Source organism: Alexandromys fortis, unplaced genomic scaffold, assembly GCF_014885135.2.
Source record: "Alexandromys fortis isolate MF-2015 unplaced genomic scaffold, M_Fortis_MF-2015_v1.1 scaffold_191, whole genome shotgun sequence".
In the NCBI taxonomy this organism is placed as follows: Eukaryota; Metazoa; Chordata; class Mammalia; order Rodentia; family Cricetidae; genus Alexandromys; species Alexandromys fortis.
The window spans coordinates 108,369-120,967 of record NW_026068064.1 but is presented as its reverse complement, the minus strand read 5'-3'; the positions used below and the strand labels follow the sequence as shown (position 1 = coordinate 120,967).

The following is a 12,599-nucleotide window of genomic DNA, read 5'->3' as shown; positions in this document are numbered from 1 at the left end:
TGACCTAAATGAAATATTTTTAAAATAAGTCAGCACTTTGTATGTCCATCCAAAAATGAGAAAAAATAAAAATTATTTGTTACAATTTAAAAAAAAAGGGTTTATTTATTATGTATACAGCGTTCTGACTGCATGTATGCCTGCAGGCCAGAAGAGGGCACCAGATCTCATTACAGATGGTTGTGAGTCACCATGTGGGTGCTGGGAATTGAACTCAGGACCTCTAGAAGAGCAATCAGTGCTCTTAACCTCTGAGCCATCTCTCCAGGCCTTGTTGCAAACTTTTATCTTTCTTAGGTAACTGAGATTTAAAATGTATTTTTATAAGGATGAGGAGGATGACAAGGGGGCTCAGTGGACAAAGGTGGTTTGTACTATAAGCTTGGTAACCTGAGTTAAAACTCTGGAAGCCATGTGAAGGTATAAGAAGAGTACTAATCTCACAAGCTGTCCTTGGACCTCCACATATGCTCTGAGGTATGGACATCCTCTACAACCCACAATAATTTTTTAATTACTTTTAAGTTGCCAGGTGGTGGTGGTGCATGCCTTTAATCCCAGCACTTGGGAGGCAGAGGCAAGGCAGATCTCTGTGAGTTTGAGGCCAGCCTGGTCTACAAGAGCAAGTTCTAGGACAGGCTCCAAAGCTACAGAGAAACCCTGTCTTGAAAAAATAATAAATAAATAAATAAATATTATTTTTAAGTTGTCATTTTACATAGTCTCCCAAGTAAAAAGTCCAAAATGTTCTATTCATTACAGGTAATAATAATAAAAAATCTTAAAGTGGAAAGTAAAACAATTTAAATTAATGAATGTTTTGGTTTTTAGAAAACAGTTCAATATACCTACTCCTCTTATTTTCTACTTGGCATTCAAATTATATAAAATGTCGAATACCAGACAATGATGGATACCAATATGAAAAACAAGAAGGGCTTCCTACTGTTCAACATTTATTGGAGAAAAGTAAAAGAAAATTTTTGAAATTGTAGTTGAAGAATTGTACTGCCAAAGGTTGTAAATAAAAATTTGAACTTGTCCTCTCTAAATGAGATGGGCAAAATTTACATATATTAACTGATGGATATGTTTCAAAAACACAGGGTAGATAGGCAGGATAGTAGGAGCAAAAATGCCAATATGCTATCTTCTGGGTATAAATAAAGAAAAAGCAAAGTGCTAACAATTTATATTGCTATATTATTCTACTATTTACACAACATTTTAAAATACTCTTTCATCCTTAAATCTCTAACAAGGATGTCCTATACACATTTTCATGTGAGGAAACAAAATTTTACAGAGACTAAGGAACTTTAATGTCAAGAGCTAACAGTGAGCTTTAAACTCAAACACAGATGATTCCAGATAACTCAAAAATAAAAATATGATTACAATTTTAAAAGAGCACTGGGCGGTAGTGGCGCACACCTTTAATCCCAGCACTCAGGAGGCAGAGATAGGAGCATCTCTGTGAGTTTGAGGCCAGCCTGGTCTACAAGAGCAAGTTCCAGGACAGGTCCCAAAGCTACAGAGAAACCCTGTCTCAAAAAAACAAAAGAAAATGAAAACTACAAAGTAACAACCATAAAATACAACAATTTTAAATGACCTTAGAAAAATATCATTCATAGTTTCTAATCAAGTAGTATTTTAAGCAGTGACTCATTATGATAGACGCTCATCTTATACCCAGCCAAATACTAAATGTCAATTTTATGTCCCCCAAATACTAATCAACCATTTCTTCTACCACAAAAATAAAAATGAGTGGTCAACCTTCTGTATTCTCATGTTCAAAACCCACAGATTTAATGAACTCAAAATTTTAGAGTTTTGTCACTATTCTCTAAATATGGTAGAACAAGTATTTGCTCAGAATTTACACTGGATTAAACATTTAAGTAATCTCAAAATGACATAATGTATACATAGGACTTATTGTGTGTAGGTTATACCCAAACATTACTCCACCTTTTAAAAGAGCTTCACTATCTAAGGATTTTGTATTCATGCAGTGATTAACACTAATCTTCCTCGGATATCAAGGAACAGCACTATTATATAAACAGGTACACTACATTTTTAAACATAATACAATTAAATTAATAAAGTAAGGTAGCTTTGCTTTTATTGGCAAAGATAAAAGCAACAATACCCTACAATCTTCAGGAATCTGTAACGTAAGGTTGCATATTTACCGAATTCTTTCCTCTTTATGTTTTACTTTCTTAAACAGAGGCTAAGTATGCTTGGGATGGCAAGTGTTTCAGACTCTAGAGCTATTCAGAATGGGCCCTCAGACTCTAACTGAACTAATCCAGAACTCTGACATGCAAACACTCTAAAGCTGTACTTGACCCACTGTATTCCTACTGCACACACAGAAACTTTGCTAAGCTTTTAATCTTTCTCTAAAGAGCATCTCTGAATTCTAACTGCTTACCTTCTACCTCTGAGCTCTAGCCTGCTACCTTCTTAGCAAGGTGGTACTGGTTTCAAGGACCACAAAGTAAAACAGCAGGCCATATTAAGGAAACTGCAACTTTAGGTTGAAGCCTAATAAACATTCTAGTAAAGAGAGGAAAACAAAACTCAAAAACAGGTTATGTATCCTTATCTGAGATGCGTGGGACCAAAAGTGTTTCAGTTTCCAGATTTGTGGATTTATTTTTCTAAAATTCTGGAATGTTTGCATATACGAGTTATCTTGGAATAACTAAACAAAGTTCATTTACATTTCATAAACATCCTATACCCACACTCTAAAGGTAATTTGACACATGAAACACCATTAGATTAGTAAAGAGCTCAGAAGAATTCAGATTTTAGAGCATTTCAGAGTTCAGGTTTTGGGATTAGGGATGTGCAACTTGTAATGTTTCCTCTGTTACAAAAATCTGTAACTACTTCTTTCCCCAACCCTACCTCTGCCATAATTTTACTTCAAATCAACAAAGAAACAAAACAAAGGCATTAGATGAGGATTAAAAATATAATCAAAGCCACTGACCAAATTATAAATCACTTCAATTGTAAATTAAACTTACCCAGTTAGACATGTAGGTGTTCCATTTCCTTCTCCCTCATAGAGGTCCAGCCTGCTCAGATAAACCTACCATACAGATGAATATATTGAAAATGTATGTCCTAAGAATCAGGAGACCCAAAAACAACCAAAGGCACTGAGGACAGGACATTCAACCCCTTCTTCTAATCCTCATTTGAGAAATCATTTCGGAGGTGGAAGGAGGGGGTGAAAAGCTACTTGCAAGAAGAGCGTTTCCTACTTACAGAAACATGGGGTGGTGATAGTCCACCCCCACCAACAGGTACACTCTGAACAAAAGTAAGACAAATCCCCCCCCAAATTTAATTCTCAAATAGGAACATCTTACAGAGTATGTGTCTCCTATTTTCACTTCTTGTTCTATAGAGAAGCAGGGGGCTGATGAGACATTAGCCTAGCTGAGCTTGAAAAGACTGTGCTAAAAAGAAGAAAATCTAGTCTATAAATTCCTCAAAAGTCCTGACTTAAAAAAAAAACAATGTCCTTTGCAGTTTTATACAAGACATAATAAACTCTGGAGTGGAAAACAGTCCTGTTTGTACAACTGCACAGGAATAGAGGGTATTTAGCTGCTCTATCTTCCTTTTCAGAACTGTTTCTCTCATGCCTTTACCACTAAGCTACAGATCTTCACTTTGTAAGACCCATCTCTTGGGACTGGAGTTTGACCTAAAAACTCCTATTCCTCACAGTCCAACAAAACATGAAGCAGATTATGTGATTAAAGTACTTCCTACTAATGGGTAAATGAATTTTAATCCTCAAGCTTCAATTCCACAAATGCTATTAAGTCATACTATGTATTAGGCACAAAGTTTAACCAAAGTATCCACTCTTCTTACGAGAAAAAGTAAGAAGCACAAGTGTGTCTGCATCACACCACACTTTCTTCCTCCTATTTCCAACCTTCTGGTTCTCCCCATGAGCCAGGGAATCCATATTTCCTTTGGTAAAAGTCAATGCCCAGGGACACAATGTGGTAAGGTACAACAAAGAATAAATACTAGAATTCTGAAACGAACTGTAGAGGGTCTCTTGGACTTAATCATATATATATGTACAAGTATAATAGTGGCCTTCTAAATATACCAATTTACTCTTAAGATATTTATAAATCTAATATTAAACACTGAAAAGTTTCTCATCAGTTATTCCCATAGTAAAAATGTGTAATATAGTCCCCTCTTAAAGTATATATTCCAGTTAGGCAGCAGATGCCTAAAACTGTGACTAGAACCAAATGAATCCCAGGTATTCTATGCTTTTCCTTACATGTACAGACCTATGGGAAACTTCACTGCTTGGGCACAGTTACAACAATAATTAACAATAAAATAGAAAAGCAGTAACAATATAAAGTTCTGTAACCGCAGAGTTACACATCTTAGCAAACTGACATGTGTTTTTCTTTCCTTATGAGTTCAGAACGTTCATGTTTTTCACATACAAGAAGCACTTTATGGTTTCTTGTTGGCATGTATGAGTTAGGAACAGCACTACTTTAGTACCATGGGCCATCATTAAATAAAGGGTCTTGAACACACTGTGAAACCAGAAACCAGTCTGATAACCAAATGACTACTAAATTGGCAAAAGCATGGGTAGCACATTCTGGTCACAATCACTTGGACAAAGGGGTGGTTTATGCTCCGGGAGGGATGATGGCAGAAACTCCGTTTTATCACTGTACTTTGAACAGTATGCAATTTAAAACATATGGGCTTATTTCTGGGATTTTTCCATCTAATAATTTCAAGCCAGGAGTAAACTACAAAAGCAGAAGTGTAGAAAAGGAGAGGCTACTATATAAAGTACCTGTTTAATTTAGAGCACTGTATTTCTTTCTTTTCTTTGTTTTTTTTTTTTTAATATTTATTTATTTATTTTTGATTTTTCGAGACAGGGTTTCTCTGTAGCATTGGAGCCTGTCCTGGAAACCAGCTCTTGTAGACCAGGCTGGTCTCAAACTCACCGAGACCCATCTGCCTCTGCCTCCCGAGTGCTGGGATTAAAGGCGTGAGCCACCACTGCCTGGCCTGGAGCACTGAATTTAAAGTGCACTAAACCCACCTACTAGTTTTAATAAGATCTGACATTTTCCCCAATTCTTTTAAAATTTTGTAATCCAAATTAGCTGACATAGGTTGATTTAAACCTTTGCTTCCAGCTATAAAATTATAAAATTCTGACTTAAAATACTACTCTTAAACCAGATATAAAATAAAATAGTTTCACATGTTGAAGATCAAAACACAACTAAGTTTGGTTGGGACACATGACGCTGTTTCAGGAGATTTTATTTAAAATTCTGCAGTCCCTATATTCTTTTAAGAACGATGCTGACTGACTCCACGTTCATATACACAATTAATCGGGCGGATGCGGGCACTGATGCCTCTCAGACAAGACAGCTCTCTGGTGCATTTGACATGCTCCTTATCTGTCTGGTACCTGAAGGCATGTGAACGTTGCTCATTCCCAGTTCTCTGAGATGCACAGCATTCCCAGATCACTTGGACACTTCAGTAGGCCATTTAGATGTAAAAGGCCACAAGTAGACCACGTTCTCTGTGATTTCACATAATAGTGAAAAAATTACACATATCTTTGAAGAACAGAAAGAATAAAATAGAACAAAATTCAGACTGGTGGGAGAAAAACACAGGGGAGGTAAAAGGCCCACCTACAAAATGAGAGTGTGAAAAAAATGTGTAGAAACTCAAAAATATTGTTTGGAACTTTCTGAACTCTATCAGTGGATCTTTGCCACACTCTGTGCTTCTGAAATTCCCTTCTTACCTTCTCTCCACTCAGAAGAATAAAAGTTAAATAATAAGCTCGATGTCAGAGAAAATTATTAAGCATAAAATTCCAAAAATGACTCTCCTCAAAAACTTAATTAACTCAATCTTTATCTACTATTAAATAATTTTCCAAGTTATGTTCTACTGCTTTCTGCTTAATATTCAAGTATCAGCCCTTGGTTCAAAGCCCAGGGTTAGATTCTAGATGGCCTCTCCCATACGGAAACCCTTTTAGCTTTTACATTCGCACACTTTATTTTTATTGTATCTTTTATTCCGATTTCTCCAGTCTCTTTCATTCAGAACCCATCCCTAAACCCCTCTCTGACAAGCTCTGATCGAATTTGGCGAGTGGAGGTAAGAAAAGTGACGGGGCAGAGAAGAACAGCAGAAACCCAACTGCCAATCAATACACCTTCAGAATGAATGTACCGCTTCCTTCAGACTGTTAAATAAAAGGCACGAAGACTCGGAAAGCATGGCTAGAAAATAATTTCATATACTAAGTGCGCAAAGTGGAAAACTGTTCTTAGCATGTCACGGACTCCAAATACCAATAAGGGGCGAGAAACAGTAATTCTGTTAGGGCCCAGACTCAAATTTCTAAAGAGAAAAAACAGAAATGGGAATCCGGTAAAGGCCGAGCCTAAGCACACTGGCCCGCACTAACAAACCGCTAAGAGAAATCCCAACTACAAGAGGGGATAAAAGACTTGTGTCTTACAGAGAATAAATCAGAACCTTTTCTGGGCAAGTTAGGGGCACACAAAGCTTTACCATTGTTGATACGGCTACAGGATAAAGCCACGCAGCACATTACAGGTGTCTCATCCTCCACCCAGAGGGCGACTCCCCACCACCTTATCCCCAAACTGGGAGCCTTACTCACCGCCCTATTGTGATGCGCCCTCTTCGGGTTGTCGCTGCGGTGTCCCAAAGATGACAGGAAAGGGGCGGGGCACGGGGTTACTCTGCCCTGGAAAGGAGGTTGGAAAGGAGGTGTGAGGGATCGCCTTTTTCCCCTGGGGAAAGGCCTCCGGGCTCCTAACCCACAAAGCATCACCCTTCTCCGCCTCTCCGGACCCGGTGCCCGAGCCGGGAGCTCTGAGCGCCACCCACGCTTCTCCAGCCGCCGCCAGCCACCCGGACCCGGGCCACAGCAACCAGCCTCGCCCTCGGTTTCCACCGCAAACCCAGCCACCCGAGCCCGACCCGCTCCAACCTGCCGGCCTCTGAGACGTCCACTGCGGGGCGAGGAGAAGGGCTACGAGAGCGACGCCCCGCGTCCCCCGCCTACTCAACCGGATCCCTCCGGTGCTAGGTGTGAGGCGGCCGCTCCACCAGCTGCGCCTACCAGAGCCGCCCCGGCAGGTTGCAGGCCGGCTCCTTAGCTGCTTCTCGCGAGACTTTGCTCTAGGCAGAGGCGAGGCGAGGCGAGTTCTCGCGCGAATGACGGCGCTCCTCCCACAGTGGGCGTGGCGCCGGGTTCCCGGGCCAGCTGAGTGGCGTCTCGGGGTCCCGGCCGGCGGGACTGAGCGGTGGGTTCGGTGCGACTGCACTGCGCCGCCAGCCAGGACCTGTCTCAGGACACCCACAGATCCCTGCGCCCCCTTTCTTCCCACCCTTCCGGTCACCGTTAGGCAAAACCGGACAGCGTCTCCGGCCAAAGCAGCGCCTGGAAGACTTCTTCCAGAAGCGCGCCCTCGTCTGCAGAGGCCAGGGTCGCCCCCGGGGGGACCGCCAGCGGGTGCGGGCAGCTCGAGGCTCCCGCAGGCGGTGGTCCTGAGGGACCCGCTCCGCTCCCCTGCGGCCGCGCCGCCTCTAGATTTCAAACGATCTGTTGGCGGGAACCGGTGCACCAGGTGAAACGCCTGCGGTGGCGCCACCTCGGGGACCTGGAGAGTCACCTGGATGGGACGCGCTGATAATACCGAACCTACCGGGTGTCTAATGTTAGGCTCCACAGAGATGAAACAGTGAGAAAGATACAGTCCTGGCACTCCCAACTCTCACCCGCAGGGATTCAGCACCACAGAGGAATAACTAATCCCATTATGCTGTGCTAGGGAATGTACTCCCCGTAGTGAGCCCTGGAGCTGATCTGAGATCTCGTCTATCTGACTTGTTAAGTCCTCAGCCGGTGAGGTGGGGCTCACCAATTCGTGGAATCTTAGGATTCGACGGGGAGGCAGAAGCAGAAAGATTGTTGCGAGTTCGAGGTGAGTCTGGGCTAGAGTGAGAACTTGTCTCAAAAACCTAAAACCTGCCGGGCGGTGGTGGCGCACGCCTTCAATTCCAGCACTCGGAAGGCAGAGGCAAGCGGATCTCTGTGAGTTCGAGGCCAGCCTGGTCTACAAGAGCTAGTTCCAGGACAGGCTCCAAAGCTGCAGAGAAACCCTGTCTCGAAAGAAACAAAAGCAAACAAACAAACAAACAAAAAAAAAAAAAACAGAAAAAAAAACTTCACCAGGGAATGACATTTGAGCCCCTTCTTAAAAGTATACGTTCCCCAATTTGAAGAAGAGTGGGAGAGGCATAAGCAAAGAGGAAGAGGACATGGTTTCAGTATTGTTGATATGAAACAGGTTTGTGAAAGGACCTTTCTTAGCCGGGAGGTAAATCCCAGCGCTGGGAGGCAGAGGCAGGTGGATCTCTTAGTTCAAGGTTAGCCTGGTGGAGCTAGTGAGAGGACAGTTTCCAAATCTACACAGAGAAGTCCTGTCTCCGAACACCAAAAAACAAAACAAACAAACAAAAAAACCCAACAACTTTGTTTTAAATCTAGACCCCACTAAGACTCCTCCTAGCACTCTAGCTAGCGCAATGGTGGAGAGAGTACTTGAATTGCAAGCAGATTTGTGACTTCCCTAATTGCTATCAGATGTACTCTAAGAGCTGCTCTGAGCTCTCGGGAGCTCACGGACGCTGAAAACAACAGTCAGGGAGCCTCTAGGTCCTGCATGTGTGTATAGCTTGCTCTCTTAGTAAGACAGTGAGCAGGACCTTTCTCTGGTGGGTGGTTTTTTGGTCACCTGTTCCCCACGCTGGATTGCCTGGCCCCTCCTTGACAGGGGAGGAGCTCAGTCCTGCCTCACCTGATGTGCCATGCTTGAGCAAGCCTACTGGAGGCCTGTCCCTTTCTGAATGGAAATGGAGGGGAGGAGGAATAGATGGGGAGAGGGTAAATGGAAAAGGGGAGAGGACAGGCAGGGAGAAGGAGGGGAAATTGATTGGTATGTAAAAAAAAAATGAAAAAGATCTTATTTAAATAAATAAACAACCGAAGAACCTTCTAGTTCACACACAAAAAGAAAAAAGAAAAAAAATTCCTAGGGTCCTGTATGTGTTGTCAAATGTTTTCCAAACCAATATTTATGCTGAGGAAATTAGCATTTGAAGTAAAAAAAAAAAAAAAGGATAGTGAGCATACTTTCCTCGCGGAAGGACTCAACTATTAGAGACTAAAGGTAAACAAAGACTATTGTCATGTAGCATACCAAATTTTCATAGCCACCATTCTGCTCTCTTGGAAATTGCCCATATTCTTCAAAACTGTCTCAGAACGTCTAATTTGAAACTTTTTTTTTTTTTTTTTTTTTTTTTTTTTTTTTTTTTTTTTTTTTTTTGAGATAGGGTTTCTCTGTGTAGTTTTGGAGCCTGTCCTGGAACCAGTCCTGTAGACAAACTCAGAGATCCGCCTGCCTCTGCCTCCGGAGAGCTGGGATTAAAGGCGTGCCCCGGCCCTGCTGATGCGGTCATTTTCTAAAGAAAATCTCTCAACACTCAGTGATAGCACTCTGCCACTACCCCTTTAGTCGCGTTATTGTATATAGTTATGTATATCGTAGGTTTCATGTGCCTCACTCTACTTACTCCCAACAAATAAACCTACAACTTACTAGAATAGCAGAAAGTCATCCTAGCTGTTGTGGACCAATCAGGTGTATGTTTAGTATAATTTACAAGTTCTAGTATAAATTCTAGTCATTTCTTAGAAAACAATCATAATGTTGGATTTCAAATGAAATATAGGAACTTTATTCGACACTGGATTCCATTCAAATCATCTTAAGCCTGGAGTTCACTGTCTTTCAAATTCTGAGGAACTGCTAGGTATGTAGGAGGTAATGCCATTAATTCAAATAAACACAGATTTGTTCTAATGATAACTGCTAGCTACATGGATTAAGACTCAAATACTTGAAATTTTCTATAACACCAATACACAATACCAGAGTTTAATAGAGAAAGAGACATTTTTATTTAGAAACAATGAACTAATTCCTTTGCTAAATGAGCTATGTTAGTAACAGATGGACATATTTGTGTTTTTCCTCAATATCAGAGTTTATTGAATAACAAATTCACATACTATGTCAATTTTGTCAGCTTTAAGTAGCCTAGAATTGGAGAAGGGTGGTATGCGTGTGCCTGTGTGTTTGCGGTTGCGCATGCTGAAGCATACCTGATGCGGAAGCCTGAGGTTGATGTTGGCGTCTGCCAGTCATTCTCCACTCTATTTTTTGAGACAGTGTCCCTCACTGAATCTGGAGCTCTTGAACTCTGCTAGGCCGTCTAGCCAGCAAACTCCAGGGCTTCTCTCCTCTCTGCTTCACCAGTGTCCAGCTTTTAACTGCGAGTACTGGAAACTGAACCAAATTCCTCACACTTGTGTGGCAAGCACTTGGCCAGCTGCACAATCTCACAACCCCAGGTCACCTAAATTACTTGATTTTATTTTGTATGTGAGGGCCATCGTTATGTTTTGAGTTTAAATTACTCTACTTAAGAGAGCTATAAAACAAAAGCTTCTAACTTGTAAGGCACACTTGCCCAAGGACAGAGAAACCTGTAAGCCCTGCTTGCTCAAGGACAGATAGCTTCCTGGAAAGCTGGGGGCTGTTCACATAAAACATTGGTTCTCAACCTTCTTAATGCTGTGACCCTTTAATACATACAGTTTCATACGTTGTAACCCCCAGCCATAAAATTATTTTCACTTCTACTTCATAACTGTAACTTTGCTACTGTTATGAATAATATAAATATAAATCCTAATATAAATATCTGGAATGCAGGATATCTGATAAGGAACCCCTGTGAAAGGGTCATTTGACTCTCAAATGGGTATTGAGCCACAGATTGAGAATTACCAGTGTGAGATAATAATCCATAATTTTCAGTTCTGTAAACAGGTTGGGTGCCCACCTAACTGTACAGGATATATGATGATGAAGACAAAAGAAATCCCACACTAGCCCAGAATTGAGAAATAGATTGTTATTTATTTAGGGGTAGACTCACAATCAGAATCCTCTGCTGGAACCGAGAACAGAAACAGAATCCCACAGCTGGAAAAGAGGCCAGATGCATGCTCTACATCAGCATAAAGAGTATAAGAGGCCACGCCCCAGCGGGCAGGTAGCCACTGGCTGTAAGACTTCCTACAGCACCTCTCCCTTTTGTTTAAATAAGAGAGTTCCAAGCCTAATGCAAAATTATATACAATAAGAACAAATATATTCAATAATTATCCTACCCTAACTAGTTTAAGTCTTGTATAATAAATAACTTGGCCAAGTCATGAGAGGAAAGTAACTGCAACTATCTAGTCTTCAACCCCATGGAAGACCCCAGAAGGGAAATAATATTACTTGAGTAAGCAGAAAGTGCAATCAAGGAACTTCCAAAATGTGCAATTAAAGACAGAGACAACTGGCTATCTGGGCAATCACCCAAAGTCTCATTTGCAACATTAAAACAACCAGCTTTGGCTAAGGCCTAGAATAACCAACAGACCATTTTCAGAGGGAGAAAAATTTTCAAAACCGTCTTATCCTGACTTAGCAAGATTTGACAGTCCTGCTTATCCATTTCTGGATACCATGTACCTTGTCAGTGGTTGAGGCATGGGCAGTTCTTTGCACAAAGGCCAGTTTTGCTAAGAAGAAAACAAGCTCCAAATGGAGTGTCTTCAGTGCTCAACCATTCTCTGGGGGAATTGATCAGTGCTGCCAGTAGCAATTGTGTCTCACTTCAACAGAACCCTAAGTTATTTAAATGCCATATTCTCCACCTCTTTGAAGTGGTTGAAGATTACCTATCTATGCAGAATACAATCTCTATGTATCTAAAGAACCTGACTAGTCTAACTATAAGTATGACAAACATAGATGACTATTGATCTATAATTTTTAATACCTATATAACTTAAAGACTAAGACTTAATATTAGAATATTATACAATAAGTAACTGTGCAACAAGTGAGTACAATGACCACAAAATGTAAACAATGTATAAGTATCTTGATCAGAGGTAGAAATGTACATTGCAGTATGTTACGTATGTATCAATATATAAAAATGTTTTAAGCAGAGGTAGAAGCATGCATGAATACAATATTCAATGTAATTTAACTTTGTATCAATATTCAAGAATCTATGCCAATGTAATTGCCTATAAATGATAACTCACAAGTATTCACTCTATTATTATTAGTGTGAGTAAGCTCATACTAACCTATTATCCCATCCAATTTTTCTTTTTTTTTCAAAGAGATCCCTGAACCTATAAAATATCCCCCCAACCGCCAACCCTATACCAATTATAATCAATTCCTAAATGATGTCCTTATCCCTGAGGAAAAACTTTGTTGGGAGAGGGGACATCGTCTTCTAGAATTACTTCCAGCTGTTATGAGGGCAATGTTCTTTCTATGGGA

At 40.8% G+C, this 12,599-nt stretch overlaps 1 protein-coding gene across 4 annotated transcripts in view; it reads right to left on the bottom strand.

Moving 5' to 3' along the window:
• The window catches only part of Btbd10 (BTB domain containing 10), a 60,937-nt gene extending 53,665 nt beyond the window's left edge, over positions 1–7,272 (bottom strand). For 2 of the 4 annotated variants that reach the window (XM_050120471.1, XM_050120474.1), the window contains exons 1-3: positions 7,100–7,272; positions 6,767–6,853; positions 3,054–3,118 (exon numbers count right to left, since the gene is read on the bottom strand). The gene's annotated coding sequence lies outside the window, so the exon portion shown is untranslated. The remainder of the gene's footprint in view (positions 1–3,053; positions 3,119–6,766; positions 6,854–7,099) is intronic. The other 2 variants (XM_050120472.1, XM_050120475.1) reach the window with 1 other exon arrangement.
• Between the last annotated feature and the right edge of the window lie 5,327 nt (positions 7,273–12,599).